The sequence below is a fragment of the Paroedura picta genome, chromosome 2 (assembly GCF_049243985.1).
Source record: "Paroedura picta isolate Pp20150507F chromosome 2, Ppicta_v3.0, whole genome shotgun sequence".
NCBI lineage: Eukaryota > Metazoa > Chordata > Lepidosauria > Squamata > Gekkonidae > Paroedura > Paroedura picta.
This window is the reverse complement of record NC_135370.1, coordinates 158,674,858-158,695,116: the sequence shown is the minus strand read 5'-3', so window position 1 is coordinate 158,695,116 and position 20,259 is coordinate 158,674,858. Positions and strand designations below refer to the sequence as shown.

Below are 20,259 nucleotides of genomic sequence, written 5' to 3'. Positions count from 1 at the left end.
ATAAATAAAACATGTGGGGCTTTGCTCTCTCAGTCTCCACAATTCCACCTCGCAGCCCGCCTGCCCAGGACACATCCGTCAAGCGGAAAGCGGGAGAGGGTTTATGAGGCAAGCGCAGGCTCAGCTGGCGTGGCTAGAATCCGAAAGCGCGGCAAGGCGCCTGCCTTCCGCCAGCCGAGCGCCGGCAGCTGGAGGAGGCAAACCCTTCGCATGCGAATCAATCGGACGGAAGGGATTACATCTCCTCGCGGAGGGTTACCAGCCTCCCCAGTCTCTGGCCCAACCCATAACACTCTCGAGCGGCCGAGGCATCTTTGCCGGCCTTTTGAGAAACGCTTTCCGATTGGCCGAAGGGACCCTGCAATGGTTGGCAGAGAAGAGTCGAGCGCCTTGATTGGCGGCTTCCTACCTGCAATGCGTCAAGTAATGATACTGGGGCGAATGTGCTGGAGAGCGGTTTTGTGTGAATGGCGGAGGCCGAGGGGAGGGAGCGCGGCCCCCGGGCACGGGCTCGTGCGGCAGCTTGCGCGCAACGAGGGGCACGGAGGGGCTCGCGCAGGGAAGGTTGCAATGCCTTGCTGCGGCGGGAGCGCTCCCGTGCGCTTCTGCAACAAGCTGCTGTAGCCTTTGGCACCGGATTGCCCCCCCCCCCCCCGACCCGGGTGGAAACGCGGACTTTGGTTTCCCCTCCAGTCGCGAACGCTTGGCGCGTGCCCGCCTCCTCCTTGCCTCCCTGCTAAGTAGGCCACTTTCCATGCGCGCCCTGGGAAAAAAGCCGGGCGGCGGGGGCGCCGCGAGCGCATCTCCACGGCTAGCAAGCGCTCGGGGGCTCTTGAGGAAGGGGCCTTTGGAATGCAGCACTGACTCACTAAAAGAACGCGGGGGGAAAGTCTTTTCGGGCTTGGATGTGGAGCCCCCCCCCCAAGCCCCGCCCCGTCCTGCAAACTCCCGAGGACGCGGGGCGGGGCGGGAGCTTTCATTTGAGCCCCGCCGTAACAGCATCCCCAAGTATCGATGTCGCTGGCCTCGGCGCGGGACGGTTCGGACGCCTCGCTCCGTTTCCAAGCGGGGCCCTTGCCCCGCCGGTGACACTTGAGAGGCGCCTGCGAGTTTGCGAGGGGAGGACGGGCGGACAGCGCGCCCTTTGACGGCGCAGCGATTATTTGCCCGTTTGCAAAATTTGCAGGAGGGTGGGATTTTGGTTATGACAAAGGAGCAAAGGGAGGAAGAACCCACGGCCGCGCGCGCTGTTGGCAAGCGCTGGTCTGTACAGTCAAAAAGAGGCTGGCCTGAGAGCGGGGATCGCGGGTTTCCTTTCGCTTGCCCTCGGAGCCGTGAGTCAGCAGGAAGCCTGAGAGCAAGACGTTCAGTTCAGGGAGGCTCCGGGGATGAAGGCCTGCAATTAATTAGACGGGGGAAGGCGGAGGGGACACAGGAGCCCAATGAGCATCCTCTAGTCTAGATTAGAGAGGGAGGCTTTTTAAAAATGTTTTTTTCCAGATTGCACCTCTATTTTGAATTGATATTAAATAATTTGAAATGAATCTTCCCTTTTTTTGACCCCATGCAAAAGAAAACGTTTGAGGTTTTGTTGTTTTTTAATTGAAAGCTTAGCCCAGGGGTAGTCAAACTGCGGCCCTCCAGATGCCCATGGACTACAATTCATTTGAATTTGAATTCATTTGAATTGTAGTCCATGGACATCTGGGGGGGGGGGGGCGCACTTTGACTACCCCTGTCTTAGTCTGTTCCAGTTCCAAGCCCAACCTTCAATGTGCAATCCGAAAGATCTCATCTTCAGCTCAGCAGATAAAAAGTTAATGCCTCCGTTCCTTTGGTTCGGTTAAGGTTCTCCCCCTCCTTTTTGTGTGTGGAAAATTTACTACAAGGATACTGTGCAATATCAAGTTTGGAAAAGCTAGGCATTGTCTAATGGCTCCAGGATATTTTCAACAAAACAATCTGATGGAATATAAATCTACTGAAAGGGTTTTTTTTTTTAAAAACCCTGCCTTTCTTTTAGAACAACTGCATGAAACACTGATTGAATATACAGATTAATCTTGAACTATGTTGTAATCTGTAGGATGGTCAGGTGCAAAAGGGAGTAGGGTTTAAGGAGTAGTGATTTGCTTGGCGGGGAAGGTTGTAACACATACACCAATAGTATTTGTGTGACTTGGGATGTATAAAGGTTTTAACTGGAGGAATAATTGTGTGAATTTCAAGGTAAACACTGTTTTATATTCCTTGTGTAACATCTGTCTATATAAAGCATAATGTATTCTGAGGCTGTAATGTTAAGCTTGCTTCTTTCAGTCCTTTTGAGCTTTTGTGTGGGGCTTCTGAATAACCATGCAGGGAATGTGGCTGTAATATTAAAATCAATGTTCTGAAGGTGGTCCAGGCAGGAATTGAAGGTTTTATTCCGAATATATATTGCAAAAGCTTTTACCTGCCTTATGAGAGTTTAAGAATAAGGATGGGCACAAATCATTTTTTAAAAGTAGGCTGAGAATTGTTTTGGATTTGACATTTTTCTTTTCTGAGAATGGAAAATAGTATTTATTAGTCACACATGTTGAAAATGTGTCAAAATGGAAAATTCACAGACAATGCTGGAACTGTTTTGACAACTACTAGCATAATTAGAAGACTGAGGTGATAAAAAGTTCATACATTTCAAAGCCAACTGCTGCACTCTGAAATCTATTAAAAATATACAGGCCTGCCATCTTATGGACCGTGGCTGGTATTACCAAAATAGAGACTATTGGGTAGCTATTAGTAGCAAGAGAATAGTGTGTTTACATTATTTTCTTACAGTATCCAAATATTGTCTTGCTTGCTTGTTTTCCCTGCAGTTTTTCCCCCCAGAGAAGCCCCTGCTTTGAAATATGAATATTTGATAGGATTTTCTTTCTTTCTCATATTTGTATACTGCCCTCCCCTTGAAGTAAATATATTGATGTTTCAGTTTGGCTCATTACTATGAAAGTACTCTTTAAAAATGGTATAAAATATTTGGAGTCAAAAGAAGTTTCACTACCTCAGAAGAAAGGTTAGAGCTCTAGGAAAGCGAAGAGGCTTAAGTATGACATTGTAGATCCTGCGTATGAGCAATGCTCACTTGATATTCTCCATCCCATCTGCAAACTAGTTAACAGACATATTATAATTCAATCCCATTACTTTCCTACGAGCCAAAGAGAGGACTAGGTTGTCAATTGAGCTGAGTGGCACTTTATTCTGATTAATAACATCAGCATTGTTTTTGCCATGTCAGAAACTGAGGGAAGGGCGCCGTCTCCCACTGCAGGATAAGGTTTTAATTGGCCAGCTGCCTTCTGAATCCTGAAGATCTGCCTGATGACACCCAATAACAAGTATGTCACAAAATGTGCCCCCTGCTGAATATGTATAGATATTGTCAATGCACATTTATCTCCAATTTCAAGCTGTTGTAAAGGTAAAGGTAAAGGTATCCCCTGTGCAAGCACCGAGTCATGTCTGACCCTTGGGGTGACGCCCTCCAGCGTTTTCATGGCAGACTCAATACGGGGTGGTTTGCCAGTGCCTTCCCCAGTCATGACCGTTTACCCCCCAGCAAGCTGGGTACTCATTTTACCGACCTCGTAAGGATGGAAGGCTGAGTCAACCTTGAGCCAGCTGCTGGGATTGAACTCCCAGCCTCATGGGCAAAGCTGTCAGACGGCTGCCTTACCACTCTGCGCCACAAGAGGCTCTTATTCAAGCTGTTTTATACTGCATCAAATCAGTGGTCCATCCAGGTCAGCATGGCCCACTCAGACTGGTCGTGGCTCTTGGGGGGAGGTGTTGGGTAAAGATGCCAAGGATTGAACCTGATACCCACTGCATGCATAAAAGAGTCAAACCATCTGTTCTCCATGCAGAAGGCCCCAGCCTCGTTCTCCAGGTATGCAGGAAAAAAAAAAACATTAAGCTGCCTCACACTCCATGACACCATTGGTCCAGTCAGGGCAGTACAGTCTACTTAGAGTGTGACATAGTTGTCAAATGTTCCTTATATGAATTTCTGTACAGTTCTGTATACATGGCAGTGGCACTTTATGTTACAGCTTTAAAAGTTGCATACCATTGCCCCAGAATGCAAGGTTGAGATTCAGATGTCAGTGCTTCCAGGCCATGTTCAAGACTTTAATTCGAGCTGGGCAAATTCAGATTGAGATGTGGTGTGTTTCCTTTAAAGGAAAAACTTGGCATACATTGGTCCTGGAATAGTACTTAAAAAGCTCCTTGGGGCCTTGTTAAATTTTAAAGTATGTCGCTTTTCTTTGCCTCTCTTTTCCTTTTTGTTCATTAACAACATGACTTGTTGGAACTTGTACAAGGAAATCATATATCGGTTTTATCAGATTTTTCAAGGACATGTACCTAGGGTGGAGTTGCTGGCTTCCTGTACGGGAGAGCAGGGAAATGAAAACAAAGCTCCTAATTGTTTTAATTACTCTATTAAACAGCAGCAATAATAGTAAAAAAAAACTGGAGGGGAAGGGCTTTGTGTGTGGCCACAGGCCAAAGAAATGAGAGGTGGACCAGGACATACAATATCAATTCCATGTGTCCCCCTGCTCTCTTGCAGTGGTTAGTATGACTGCTTGTGTCATTTTTGGATAGCTTCCTCAGCAAGGATCTCATTATTGCTTTAGGATACTTTGGGCTGATCCTGCGTTGAGCAGGGGGTTGGACTAGTTGGCCTGTATGGCCCCTTCCAACTCTATGATTCTATGATCAGTAATAACCATGCTTTGTAAATGTGCAAAGCAGTATTTTATTGCCCCAAGGGGACAGTATTAGTGACCAGGCATGGTTGAACTAGCACTGTACAAGAACTTGAAGCTCTTGGATACAGAGATGAACCCCCAAAATAATTTTAGGCCAGAACACAACCGGGATATATCCTTGTGTGCCTTATGAAAATACAGTTAATGCTTGAAATCCACACTAGTTTTCAAGGAGCTGAAGGCATCATTATCCATTTGAACTCTCCTGTCAAGATAGATCAAGATGGGTAGCCGTGTTCGTCTGTCTGTAGCAATAGAAAAGAGCAACAGTACAGTAGCATCTTAAAGACTAGCAAAATTTGAGGCAGGGTATGAGCTTTTGTGAGTCACTGCTCACTTAGGTTTTTTTAAGGTGCTACTACATTCTTTCTCCTGTCAAGATAGCTTGTGGTTTGAAAATTTATGTTGGAATTCATTGCTCACTGGGAGTGATGATTTGACATCACTTTTAGGTGACACTCTAGGAATTCCGCTTTCTGTGGAAAGGACTACAGAGAAATGGGGACATTCCTACAGTCTCTACAAAGGCCATTTACAGTCACTTTCTCCCTATTTCCAGTTCCTCAAGGGCAGAGTTTACTGGTTCCAAGCCTGGGTTTGCTCTTGGTGTTTATGGTCATCCTATTTTAGTCTCCGGTAAACAAGTTGGGAACAATAAAATAAAGTTTGATTTCAGTGGCACCTTTAAGTCCAACAAAGATTAATTGAAGTTGTAAGCTTCTGTGTGCATGCACAGTTTGTCAGAGCAAGACTCTTGATAATGCTACCAATTTTATCCTAGGTTTGGACCAGAGAACTCAGACATGCACCATAAAGCTAAAATAGACTTTCTTGTAAAGAAAGCAAAAGCAAACAAAAAACATTAAGAACATTATAGTTCCAGCAAACGATTCAAGCTTCCTAAAATAAAAAAGCTGGCTTCCTAATACACTTACTGAGAAAAGTTCGTATGGAGCAGGTGTTAACTTCTTAAGACTTTGGCTGAATTCAGTTCAGTGGCAAGCAAGATAGACTGAACATGGCAAGCAAGGGTGAAGGATAGGTATGGGTGCCAAGTTTGGGCTGGGCAAAACCTGGAGACTGGGGAGGGATGTAGTGTGAGAAGGGTGGGGTTTGGAAAGAGGGAGACTTCGACAGTTGAGATCCCTAGGGAAAGGGGATGATGGTATAGGAAGGGAATTGGATGGGACAAGGTCCGCAAAATAGATTACATTGATCTGACTTCTTTCAACCAATCACAACACTGACTTGGGGGAGCCGGCTGAAAACGACTTTGGGATGGTAACAGAGCGAGGTGTTTACTGACACTTGTTGGCTGGACAGACAGGAAAAATTGTCTTGCAAGCGGAATTTTACTCGGAAGTGGCTCATTTCCTTGACAAGAAGCTGCTCGCGCACCTGGATAGAAATGATACTTTCAGAAACAGGTATCATTGCATATCTTCCCCTTCCTGGGTGCATGGCTGCAATCCTAGGACTCTTTAAGAACTAATGATGGTCTCAGTTAATGTGGACTGTTGGCTGGTTTGAAACCTGATTGTATTTTTTCCTTCTTTAAAGTTCAAAATCTGAAGGAATTTTGCATTTGTTCTGTTCTACTATGTTGCTGTTATCACTGTATTATTGTTAAACTGAGTTATCCATATTGTTTGTTTTATGTGAACCGCCCTAAGCCTTCAGGGAGGACGGTATATAAATATAATAAACATAATAAATAAAGGCTAGATGTGTCTGAAGATAGTTATTTCTGAATATTTGTCTAGTCATTAAAATTACTTGAGTGATATGCTTTTGTGTTGCAACAGAAACCCAAAGAAGAAAAAATTGGTGTAGGAGGGGAAAATATCTTTAATAAGTGAACGCCCCCATGTGTTTTGTGTGCTGTGCTGGCGTGGGGAAATTACTAGACTAATATAAAACATAAAAATATATTTAATACATCTTTCTAAAAAGTTGATAAAACACAGGACAATTTCACAGAGCATATAGAAAGTGCAATTCATAATTAGCTATTAATATTTAGAGAAATGAACCAGTAGTAACATAGACTACAATTTCATAGAGCATGTACAAAATACAATTCAAAATTGGTTGTTAATATTTAGACAACTGAACCTGTGTTAATATATACTACATATTATATAATTATAAGGGGATTTCTGTTTGTTAAATAGGTGTTAAAGAAGCATATTGATTTTTCAGATTCTTTTTGGTTTTGTGCCTATACATACACTGAAACAGAGGAAGCTGTTCAGGCTTTTGTCTGCCAGGAGATATTCTCATTTAACCCATTAGGATGCAGAGTTTAGTCTCAAAATCCATTTTGCTTCTTTCCTCAACTGAATTCTGTCAGATATGAATATAACCCATAACAAAATGTGTGGGTTTATGATAGTACTCCAAAAATGTTCTATTAGAGGAGTACCATTTTTAAACAATTTAAATGAGATATCTTGCTTTTATGTTCAGAGAGGTTTAATTTTAAGAGGCCAGCTTGTCTCGACAGATATAAACATTACTATTTCCACATGCTGTTGCATAGACAACATGATCATTATTGCATGTTGTAAATATTGTTTATTGTCAGTAGGATTAATGAAATATTTTATAGATCTTGTATTTTTGCAAAAGCGGCAATGCCCACAGGGAAAGTGAAACAGTAGAAGGCTAGAAGTAAAACAGATTGCGAGTTCCCTTTCCTCTCCCCACAACAGACACCCTGTGAGGTGGGTGAGGCTGAGAGAGCCCTGATATCACTGCTCGGTCAGAACAGCTTTCTCAGTGCTGTGGTGAGCCTAAGGTCACCCAGCTGGCTGCATGTGGGGGAGCAGGGAATCAAACTCTACCAGATTACAATTTGGCGCTCCTAACCATTACACCAAGCTGGCTCTACACTGGAAGGGTACCTTTGCAGCAGATCAGCTTTTGAGAGCTCATGAGTGGTAGCAATGAGTCACCAGTGTATTTTCCAGGGAACCTTTGGTCTAAGGGAGTTCCCCAACAAGGAAAGACCATTTCCCCCTTCCTACTGTGATGTATGTTAAATGGCCCTTAGCAGATCTTTAAAAACAGAATGTTGTATCACGGCTACAGATTGTTGGTCTAGGACCTGGGAGACCTGCACAGCCAAAAGGTTTACTGGATGACCTTGGGCCAATTATCCCATCTCAGCTGTCTGTCTAGTTACTGGAAACAGTGGTTCAAGATCCATGGGTGCCTCTCTGACATGCTATGCATGGCATGTACAACATGTTGTGGGAAACTGGACAAGGTCATTGGCCAGTGGGTTTTGGAGTTGGCCTGAAACTTGGAGTTGGCTGCCACTGGAAGATGGGTTCACTGTTTCTGAGCTACAAGCCCAATACCAGTGATGGATATAAAGGGCCTGCCCTCTCCTGTAACCTGTCCCCTCCCCAGGGTTGGTCCAAGATCATCTGGTGAGCTTTTGGTTACTTTGGGATTTGAATCAGGATTATCTCAGATTCTAGCCCTTAATAAATATACCACACTGGATCTCTTAACCGAACCTACTTCAGGGGGTTGTTTTGAGAACAAGATAGGGAAAGCTCTGAGGAAAAGGTGGGACACGTACTGAACTTGTATATCCTCCACAGGCGGACTGAACTGTTCACCATCTTGTTTCAGCTTTTTCAGATCAACTTGAGGTAATTAAAAATAAACTCTGTTTATATGAAATTGGATCTAGCTTCCTGGTAGGGTCAGGCGGTGATCTGAGGAAAGGCTTTGACTGCATATAGAGAGCCTTGCATTCTGGGTCCGTATGTGTAGACGCTCGTAGAATTTTTTAATGAGTTATGGGGACTGTTTGATGTAAACAGCAGGAGGCTCTGAGATTTGAGGAGCCAAGCAGCACAAACACTGGAGCTTGACCGGAGGGTTCAGTTCCTGCCATTGCCCTTTCACAAATTCAGTGGGACAACATCCCGAGCTTAAAAATTAAAACAAACAAGCATGGGGGCTTCTAATCACAAGGGTCAATGGCTTGGATCATGTGACATCATTCCCCTCATGCTCCTCTCTTTGCCACAGTCCTCTACTGTGGCATTCGCTTCCTCAGCTACTAGCACGTCTGCTCATGCAAGGCCTTCTGGGAAAACGCCGCTTTTCTCAAAGCGGAAATGCTGGTGGCAGAAGAAGCGAGGATAACCTCCACAGCAGCCAACAAGTGGGAACAGTCAAATGAGCCGAAGCATTTACCTTTATCGGTAGCCAGAAAAAAACGTATTTTTAATTAAGAACAGCAAACACCAAAGAACCTTAAATAATGAACTGACAAGCCTTTGGACCTAGCCGGCTTTTCAATAGGAGAGGCATTTTATGGAGGATATAAGTCTGTTAGCCACAACTGTGGAGTGGAACAGAGCAGCACCAGTTACTAGAAGCTTGGCAGCACACAACTGGGAGGGCCGTCATCTGTCTTGTCTGGTTGTGAACTTCCTACTGTAGATCTATATATTGGCTAATATAGCACAGCTGCACAGTCAGAAGCACGATCTTGCATGCAGTAAATAAACTCCAAAGTATCGCCGAGAGTCGGACACGACTGAATAGATGACATCATCATCATATTGCAAAAAAGTGTAACAAACTGATTCAATTCACATCCACGTTGCAGTCAAAAGTAGAGAAGCCTAATCTAAAGAATACGATTCCCTGCTGCAAATGACCAGCTACTACCGCAGGACACGCATACAGGTAAGAGGGTTCAGCTCCTGGAGGAAAGACCCGTACATGCATTTTGCTCCTTGCAGAGCCATGAGGAGAGGAACAGTGAGAGAGAAAACGAAGGAGGAGTCAGAGAGAAACTCCCAGTTAAAGACAATGAGAGGCATCCTATTCATTAAGGAAGAAGAAGAAGAAGAAGAGTTGGTTCTTATATGCCGCTTTTCCCTACCCGAAGGAGGCTCAAAGCGGCTTACAGTCGCCTTCCCTGTCCTCTCCCCACAACAGACACCCTGTGGGGTGGGTGAGGCTGAGAGAGCCCTGATATTCCTGCTCGGTCAGAACAGTTTTATCAGTGCCGTGGCGAGCCCAAGGTCACCCAGCTGGTTGCATGTGGGGGAGCGCAGAATCGAACCCAGCATGCCAGATTAGAAGTCCGCACTCCTAACCACGCACTCCTAACCACTACACCAAACTGGCTCCTACATAAATTAAGAGCAATATGTACCCCCACCCCAATTGAGTTGCTTTATTCCATCACTACCTGGAGTATCTAACTGAGTAGCTATGTTTAAGAGACCAGAACATAATTACTGTTACATTTGAGTGTGGGGGGGGGAATGAATACTGCTCTAAAACCCTAGTCAGTTACTCTAAAAGTAACATGTGTATACTAGATTCAAAACCCGTTCCTAAGAACGGGCTTTGAAGGCCCACCCACGCCGAGCACAGCCAGCGGCCCAGGGAGGCCGCAGGTGTGCTGTGGGAGTGCGACCCCCGCCCTTCCCCAGACCCCTCCACCCCACCAAAGCCGCGTGCTTCCCTTCAAGCGGGGCCAGAAGCGAGCTGCTTGGGGACGGTCCTGCTGGCTGCACAGCAAGGATTGACGGCATGCAATGCTCCCCTGGGGGGTGGGGGGTGGGCTTCGCACCTCCCGTGCAAACTCTAGCCAGTTGTGTGATGGGCTTTGCGCCTTCCGATTGGCCCCTCATCCAACTGGCTAGAACACTTGTCTGTCCAGCTGAGGGGCCAATCGGAAGGCACTTCGTGCCTTCCGATTGGCCCCTCACTCAGACTGGTCCCGCCCACTTACCCCTTAGAGAATTATGAAGGAGGAACAGCATAAGGTGGTGGTATGTTGCTGGGGGTGAAAAAACCCTCCAGTGTCTATTTTGAAGCATGTGGGCAAACAACAAGGTGTTGGAGAGATGAAGATCGTATGTCAACAGATGGTGCGGCAGGCAAGCTAAACCCCAAAAGTACAATTATTCTTCAGGTCCAAGACCTGATACTGGACATAGGCCATGTCTATTGCCCTCTTAGAATCATAGAGCTGTAAGGGATCTCCAGGGTCATTCTAGCCCAGCCCCCTGCATGGCTGGCTCCTGCAGTGCTGCCAGTGCTCACTTTGGTTGCTTAGGCAGCCCTGTGTATCAAGCAAAGTAATCTAGAGTGCCACCATTTTGGTCTTCCTGTCGGGATTGCCTGTTCTTTCTTGTTACTACAAAGACCTCCTCTTCCACCTTTGCTTTCAAACCAGAATGCTACTTTGAGGACCTTCCTCACAACCTCTTCTAGTCACTCACTTTCCATGTTCTCCCTCTCCTTAGCATGCTTTCTTAAACCAGACTTGCTACTGTCTTCTCTGAAAGACCACGGTCCAAGCGAGTTAGCACGTCGCCTGGCCGGGAAGGTGTGCATTTTTTGAAGATCCGACTCCCACCTTTCATTGCATGTTCCTGTGGCTGCTGTTTCCCCACTTTGCCGCAAGAAAGCTTTGGGGGCTTTTAGGATTACTACTTTTTAAAAAAGCCGCCCCAGTCACATGGCAGGGAAAATGACAGCTGATGGAGGAAAGTGCCTAGAAAGCTCCCGTGAGGCCACTCCATTTCCAGTGTGCATGCCTCTACATTTGCAGTGGCGCTTAATGCAGAAAGAATTCTCGCCATGTGGAAGCAGCCTATATTCCATACTGTTCAGCTTGCCAACACAGCAGAGACCAAACTGCTGTTCACCTTCACATGTTTACATCTACCACAAAGGGACACATTAACTATATAATAAGGCATTTCCCTTGGAGAGTGCCTGTACTTGATAAATTGTCTTCTGAGACACAGATCTCACACCTTTTAAACGTTTGTGAGTATAAATAGCTGTGCATTATAAACGGAGATGCTGCATTTTGATTTAATGCAAGTCGTGATGATTTTTAAATACATTAAGGTCACAATAACCGCTCTGCGCATTAGCGAGATCGCTCAATAGGTTGCAGTGGCAGCGTGCGCCAGTCCTGTGCACTGCAGAGGCTCTTCACTGCGTCTGTATTGACTGGCCCCAAACCTCTGTCATATCGATTGTTTAGCAACTGCGGAGAGCTTTCTGCTGAGATATGAGGTTACAACTAATTCCACCGCCTGTCCAATGTAATAATAAATCATTTTATAATTTCAGGACCAATAAAAGATACTTTGGTGAGGTAATTTACTAAGGTTGGCTGACTGAGTGTGGTAGGTCAAACTCTATCATCTTGTTTATAGCTGCATTATAAACGTTTGGTAGGACAAAAAGGGAAGGAAATGTTAATGCCCTGCATGCATTACATGCTGCAATGCTGAGGTCTTCTGATTGGGTGCCAGTGTTGGTGGCTCTGGCAATGGGGAACTACGTAGCACAAGAGCTTTAAAAAAATCCATCACTACAAGAAACAGATATCAGTACCACAGAACAAACCCCATTCACAATTTATCCAAACAAGTTCAAATAAGTTTCAAAAAAATTCATTGGGCTAGGTCATGCATTTTGTCCATTCTCTCACAACAACCCTGTGATGTAGGCCAGACAGAGAGCATGGAATCAAACCCAGCTCATCAGATGAGAAGTCCAAAGAGCTTTCTTTCTGTAAATTTAAGATTCCATAGTCTAGGCAATGAATGTAGAGTTTTAAAAAGCCCAATTTTCCAATGTGAGAATATAGTTTCCCTTCTGACTGGTCAAAAAGGAACATATGCTTTGGGATTCATAGCATGAACCTGGCTGAAAGCACAGGTTATTACTATTATTTCAAGAACTTGATCAAGTGTATAAGAATAGGTCACTTAAGGAGTTTATACTCTGAAATTTGTCATAAGGGAGAGAACACAAGGAAAGGAAAGAAGTAGGGGTGGGGATAAACGGGAAGAATGTGTGCTTATCCCCATGATGTGTGCTTAGGCTTAATTTCGGTAGAGAAGAAAGCTTGTGCCAAAGACTTTATGGAAAAGCCATGCAAATATGTCTAGGAACAGGTCTGTCAATTTCCAAGTGGTGCCTGGAGTTTTCCCAGAATTACAACTCATCTCCAGACCACTGAGACCGTCCCTAGAGGACATGGCAGTTTTGGAAGGTAAACTCTATGGAATCAATCTGCTGAGCTTTGTCCTCTCACCAATCTCTGCCCTCCCCCAAATTCCCAGGAATTCCCCAACTGGAGTGGGCACCCCTAGTGGGAACCAGATGGGTGATCAACAGATGGTGAAAAGGTTCCATGACCGCTGCTATTACTAAGAGGCACACATTCAGCAACAGCTTTTCAGTGGTGCTCCTAGCCCTCAATGAACGAGGAATGAAATGACCATGTTGGTGGGCAAAGGTGCTTGTTAAACAGGAGGGTGAGTAGGCCTATGTGATCCTGAGACAAGGTGGATGCTGGAAAACACTTTAACTTATTGGAGTAATATGTTGGGTCCCTCCTCTGCCCACCCCACCATGTGGGGTGAGGTGGTTAGGGTGGTCCCTTGAGCTACAAGAAGGGGGAGGAGAGGGGATAGGTGGGTGGGTTGCGTTGTAGTTCAGTTATTTTAATTCTTATATTTTTACTGCTGGTGAATAAATGCAATTATACATAAATAATGGGGAAAGGTTAAGTGAGAAAAGGATTTGAGCATAAATATTTGCAAGTGAAATTTAGAGTTACAATATGTCTTAAAGTTTACACTTAGAGTTAATCCAGAAGGTTGGTCTTCAAGGTGTCTTATCTTCTGCTCATTGGAGACATCTTCTGCTAAATCTGTGCAAAACCTCAATACTGCTGTTTTAAAATAATTTAATTCTTCAGTATATCATCCTAATTATGCTAAATACAAGAGATGCAAAAAATATTAGAAAACCAGAAATGTCATGAATAAAAATATGATTAGAAAAGCAATACAACTATTCACTTTGTTTTTGAAATTTATTGTGATGAGTGATGAACAGGTGCCAAATTTCTTCAGTTGCTCAGAAAACACAGCCCTTGGCTTGGTGCAAAAGGCTGCATTTATTTTGAAGCAAGCAAGTGAACCCAACAAGTGCCTTGTTGGAACTGGGGTACAATAGAACAAGCACAGCATATAACCACCTAACCCACACACCCTCCCATGAGAACCTGAGAAATACAGATCTTCAAAGGGAACAGGCCAGGCAGATAGCAAGGTGCTCAAGGCTGTGGAACTACATTAATGTGACGGGGGATATGGAGGGGGGGAAGCTGTGAAAGGGAAAAGAAGGGAAGGAAGTGGGGCACAATAAACTCTCTAGATCTACACATCAAACAGAATCAAAACAAATGGTAGAAGCACAGCATTCTAATAATAGGTATCAACTATAATTTTTTGTTACTGTAATATTTTATTTGGCATTTTGATGCAATAAATCGAATACATTTTCTTGACTCGAAAATTTTCTTCATTTGTGTGTCTAGATCAGGGAACCCCAACATGGTGCCCTGGAGTGCCATGATGCCGGTTGGTACCTTTCCTGGTGCCCACCAAGTATTTTTAGAAAGTGGGTGGTACTAGATAGGGTTTTTGCCCAGCAAGATTTTTGATTGGCTGTGCTGATTTTTTAAAAACTTTTCTTTGGCAGCAGCGGCCGCACAACACAAGAATCTTGAGTGTGTAACTGTAGGTAAGCTGCAACAGCCATTTTGTGCCTTGCTCCACCCCCTTTGGCAGCCATGTTGTGGTTCTACCCACTGTGCTGTGTCAGAATTCTAAAGGCACCTGCAAGTTGGGGACTCCTGGTCCAGATGGTTTTACGACTATTGTATATTACATATCTTCAAGCGAACAGTTTTTGAATGTTGCTTCATTGTTACATTTTATGTGCATACATAATTGGCCACTAAATCAAACAATGGGGTAGACTCATTTCAACTCTAAATTTAAACAAGCCATTACAAAGGAGCCTGAAAAATCCTTTTATCATACAGGTGTTAAAAAAAAATCTGTTGGAACTCTCCCTAGTTTTCCATTGAAGTAATCCGTTATTATACCAGAATTGAGTTCTTTGTCATAAAAATATCTGTTGCATTTTATCTAAATAGCGCAGGTCTAATGTACTGCTGAATAATTTTTTTAGTGTAATTGAAAATGTAATCAATAGCACCCAGAGCAGTAAATAAATCACTGGGGTTGTTAATTCAAAAAGCTGTAAAATAATTTCTTGAGCCCTGGAACAGCTAGTGTAAAATCATATTAGCAATGGTAAAAGGAATGAAGAGAAAAATACATTTTCATTTTTTTCCAGCTGTCTTGGCAAATGTTTTCCAGCCTCATAATGTATAATTCAATATATTTGTTTTACTGGTTATGCCCCTAGTTTTTATAACACTTTATCAAGTTTAAAGTATTCTTAATTCAGCAATGCGTGTACATATAGCAGAAAACAAATCAAAGTCAATGGCAAGCCTGATAAAACCCAATACAAGTATTTTGGGAAGTATCTTGAAAGAACTGTCAGCTAGGAGGGGTATGAGGATTCCACTGTCCCCAGACTGTGTGACTGTGTTTCAGGTAGGCTTGCCAGTTCCAGGTCGGGAAATAATAGGATATTCGGATGTGAAGCCTGAGGAGAGTGGGATTTGGGGGAAGGGACTTCACTGGGTTATAATGACATAGAATCTACCTTCCAAAGTGGCCATTTCCAGGTAAACTGATCTCTGTCGCATGGAAATCAGTTGTAATTATTCTTATTATTAGATAATTATATTATAATCCTAGGAGATCTCCAGCCACTACTGGGAGGTTGGTAATTTAAGTTCCAGGCTTTATGTGATTACTCCGCCAGTGCCCCTACAACTTGTATTTGCATGCTGGGTCAATTCACTGTAGGTCATGGCCAGTGTGCTACTTCTACACAAACGGTTAGGTGACATACCAAAGCAAACCATGGTTTGACAGAATGGGATGAAGGCCTCGTCATCCCCCTGCTTTTCCCACTTGTATCCTCTGAGTCAATTATTTCCTGTTTACAGCAAACCATAGTTTGCTGCTATTCTCTGTGTTGAAGCTTATTTACATTCATGGATCAAAGTAATTCCTGGTTCAAATACAACTGTAAATTACTTTCCTATAAACACAAATATCTGGATGGCATATATTTAAGAGTTCTAAGAAATCAAATGTAAAATTGTTGATTTCCTAATAATAGTAAGCAACACCACTAAAATTTACTCATAGGACTATGAAGTATCATATGCAGCACTGATTTTTAAAATGTTAATTCATGTAACAACAAACCATAGTTTAGCACTAGAGACAAATTGACCAGTTGTATATACCATTTTAATTATATTTAGTTTTATACTTAAATAATCTTGTTTTCCTCTTCTTTATTGTAATCTTTATTCATTTTCATTGATTTCAGTTTTGAAATTCTCAGGAACTATATCTATATTTGAAGGAATTTAATTTTCAGAGAAAAAAAAGTTACTCTTATAGACAATTAACATTTTCGCATGCCCAGTGGACACAAGAGGGCATTTAGCAACCCCAGAAAGCAAACATAAGGACAAAGCAGAAATAGAAAGTGAACATACTTCCTTGAGCTTCTTTTTTCTGTTTGGTCCTTGTATCTGTTAAATATCTTCCTTATATTGTATACTAATTTGCTGCTCACCTTCTACCTATATGGACTGGTCACTTCCATTTCAATGTATCTGATAAAGTGTACATGCACAATGAAGCCCATTCTTTGAACAAAACTTTCTTCGTCTTAAAGGGGCTACTATATTTTACTTTTGTTCTTGTTTGAATTGTTTGCTTACGGCAATAGCAATTACTAACAGGTTATAAAGCGCTCTGGTAGCAAGGAGAATGGTAGGGAAAAGGGATAGAAGTGCACAGAAAACTTACTTGTGGAATGCTCATTTGCCAATGTGAATAAATCCTTACGTCTCAGGCACACACACTAATGGACACCGCAAAACTTATTTCTACTTAATGTTTCTAAAAATCTCAAACTTTGCTCTTGACTTACTGAGAAGACATTTATGATGCATTTGACACACTTCCAAATGACTTCCAGACAGTAGTTTGCTAATTATTTCAAGCCTAAAATCACCACTGAGATTGTTTACTTGAAAATGTGGCAAAGAAATGTAACACAGCTCAGCATAAGTGAAAAGAAATGAAAAGGGGTTATATTATTAACAGAAATTCTAGTCCTTGCACACTTTGTGGAAACAGATGACACACAAGTAGTCATCACTGAAAAGTCTGATTCAACTCCTAGATTGATTCCACATGAGGAATTTGTCTCTGGACATCTTCTCTTTGCTTGCAGGTTTTAGTGCTGCTTTCACATGACATTGGCAGCAACCTGTCCTCCCCTCTCCATCGCGCATTTGCAAGCAGGAGGCAGTGCAAATTTTACTCCTCAGTGCGGAATCAGTCCTAGGAGAAGAGATCAGAAAAACAGAATGAAACAAGCCTGGAAACCCTGAATATAATTAAAACCTGAATCTGTTAATGAAAGAAATTCCTGCTTCATTTGCAATGGCAGCTAGCCCCACAAAAAATGCACATCCTGCAAAAAAGAAAAGGTTGGCATTTTTCATTGGGGAAAGAATTAATTTTGCTTAAGTATGCAGACTGAAGCAAAAAGGAACAAGCCAAAACCCCTGGTAAATCAAACAAGCCAAGAACTTAGTAGTGAAGAGAATTATGTTTTTGGAGAACAGGCAGAAACCAGAACAGACTCAAAAAGTACTGATAGCAGCTTATTTAAATAAATACACACTAACATGGAAGGTATTGGACACACAATTATCAAAATTCATGTTTGAACTACCCACAGACAGTTAACATTTAAACAAATGTAGATCCTACTTTGGAGCGAAAAAGCAAGTTTTTGAGGAGAGAAAGCAGTGCATTAACATAATTTTAAATAATAAATTTTATACTCTCAAAATTTATATTAAGTAGAAGAAAGTATATTTGATAAAGAGAATAGCGTATTATATTAGAGCAGGGCAAAGCAGACGATGTTTGTGAGAGCGATTTAATATTTATGAAGGGTTTTGTGAGGCATCAGTCACAAAATGGCAGCTCAATGGATGAAGCCAGTCACAAAATCACAGCAGCTGAGTAACATCTCACTGAATTTGTGCTCTTCTCTGCACCCAGGTACTTAAGGGATGGGCATACTGTTAGCCTGAGGGTCACAGCTTTATGCTATGAGGAAAATCAACTAGAAGCGAGGAAATGAATCAGGTCTCCACTGGGGAAAAAGGTGAAATATCACTAAACATGCGGGTCCCATCACATACTTGAGGGCTACCCCTGACAGTGAAGAGTATTTGGAGGCTGCAGCTAGTCTGCTGGTCAGGGCCAGTGAACAGGAACATGTGATTCTGATATTGCAGCAATTATACTGGCTATGATCCATTCCAGAGCCCAATTCCAGGTGCTGATTTTGACCTTTAAAGCCCTACACTGCAGTCCTGGTGCAGACAGGACTCCTACATGTTCCTACCTGGGAATTAAGATCACAGGCGGATGTCCTCCTAACTCTACCATCAATCAAAGAAGTTTGTTAGGTAGGTACACTAGCGAGAGCCTTTTTAGTAACAGCCTCACGAAGAAAAGTTGGTTCTTATGTGCCGCTTTTCTCTCCCCAAAGGAGTCTCAAAGCGGCTTACATTCACCTTCCCTTTCCTCTCCCCACAACAGACACCCTGTGAGGTGGGTGAGGCTGAGAGAGCCCTGATATTACTGCTCTGTCAGAACAGCTCTATCAGTGTTGTGGTGAGCTCATATGCGGCTGCATGTGAGGGAGTGGGGAATCAAACCTGGTTCGCCAGATTAGACGTCCACACTCCTAACAACTATACCAAGCTGGCACGATTGTGAACAGCCTCCTTAGAGAGGTGTGCCAGCCTCTCTTCCTTTAGCTTTTTAGGAAGCAGCTGAAGGCAGTTTTACTCAGGTGCACACTTGGGTTAAGTTTAATAGCAGTCCTGAATTATGATTTTAAATGTTGTTTATGTTTTTTATATCTATATGTGGTAAGCTGCCTTTTTATCAAAGTTAGAAAGAAAGAAGGTAGCTAATACATGTAAATAATTAAAAAAAAATTAAATCCCAAGCATTGTCTTTTTGGCAATCTTTCCGATTTCACCAGTGAAAAAAAAACTTCAACCATTTGTACTTCCACTGAGAACTGCTGAAATATACAACAATAAAATCACTGCTGAAAATATTAGGTGCCTCAATGAAATTTTTGTGTATTAGGTGAAATGACAGAAGTGTGGGGACCTCCCTGATGGTCTCAGGCAAGCCATTCCATTGTGTGGAGGCCACCACAGACAGTGCACATAAAGGGGAGACTGCCAGTCAGAACCATAGCCTTGAAAGGGATCTCCAAGGTCATCTAGTCCAGTGGTCCCCAACCTTTTCATCACCGGGGACCACTCAACGCCTTTTACTGAGGCCCGGTGTGTGGGGGAGTAGTTTACTCCTCTACTCTCAACCACTGCCCTAGCGCTCTGATTGCTATGGTAATGTTTAAACATCCCTTCAAAATAAGATACAGACACGCCACAACAATGAAGTGTGTTGTAAAGGGCTGGGGGGGGGTGAAGGCGTCCTTCGGGGCCCACCTCCAATTAGTCGAAGGACCACATGTGGTCCGCGGCCCACAGGTTGGGGATCGCTAATCTAGTCCAACTCCCTGAAGGATGCAGGAAACTCAGAACTACCAGTCTGGCCTGGAAGAAATTCACCTCTTGACCCCAAAGTGGTGATCGGTATTTTCCTGGGCATGCAAGAAAGGGCCACAAGAGCCAAGCACTGACCTGGTTGCATCTTCAGACTCTTTACTCAGGTGAGTACACCTGGGACCAATGTCATTAAAGGCTTTGTATTTGTAGTAACTGAAGGGAAGACAGCTGATAACTATCACAGGCCCCCAGATAAATGTTCCTCCTGGGGCCTTGCTCCATCCCTCCCAGATGCAACCCAAACATCAGAGGAAAACAAGTTACCTAATTTGCCTATGGAACCCCAGGGTAGCTAGCATCCTGAGAATTTTGTCTCTTCCACTCAACAGTCCTGACTGAAGATGTCTAAGCAACAATACAGAAAGGATAAATCCAGGAAAGCATCAGTCTGGGAAAGACATCACATGAGGTCAAGCCAGGATGGGCATGAAGAAGCAGGGAAAGATTCGGGGGCAGAATATTGTGGGAGAGTTAAAATACACACACACCATTATTCAGAAACTGCCTAGAAACAAATTGTTGTCAAGTATTTTAAAGAGACATGTGCCAAAGTTTACATGCACATTAATCATTCTTAACACAGCAAATGTCACTGATTGTTCTTCAACAATTGGCAGGTACAGTTTTATCTAAGACTGCATTTGACTAATTTAGTTTTTAGTTATTGGCAGTCCTAATTGGAGATTTTAAAGTGTGGTCATTTGTGTGTGCATGTGTGTTTTAGGCCAGATC

The 20,259-nt window shown here is 43.3% G+C and overlaps 1 long non-coding RNA gene across 1 annotated transcript; it reads left to right on the top strand.

Moving 5' to 3' along the window:
- The first annotated feature begins 438 nt into the window (after window positions 1-438).
- Window positions 439-13,584, top strand: LOC143830660 (uncharacterized). The gene is made up of 4 exons (XR_013228564.1): window positions 439-3,386; window positions 8,441-8,491; window positions 9,463-9,542; window positions 11,961-13,584. It is a non-coding gene; the product is annotated as an uncharacterized LOC143830660 (long non-coding RNA).
- Window positions 13,585-20,259: the final 6,675 nt, after the last annotated feature.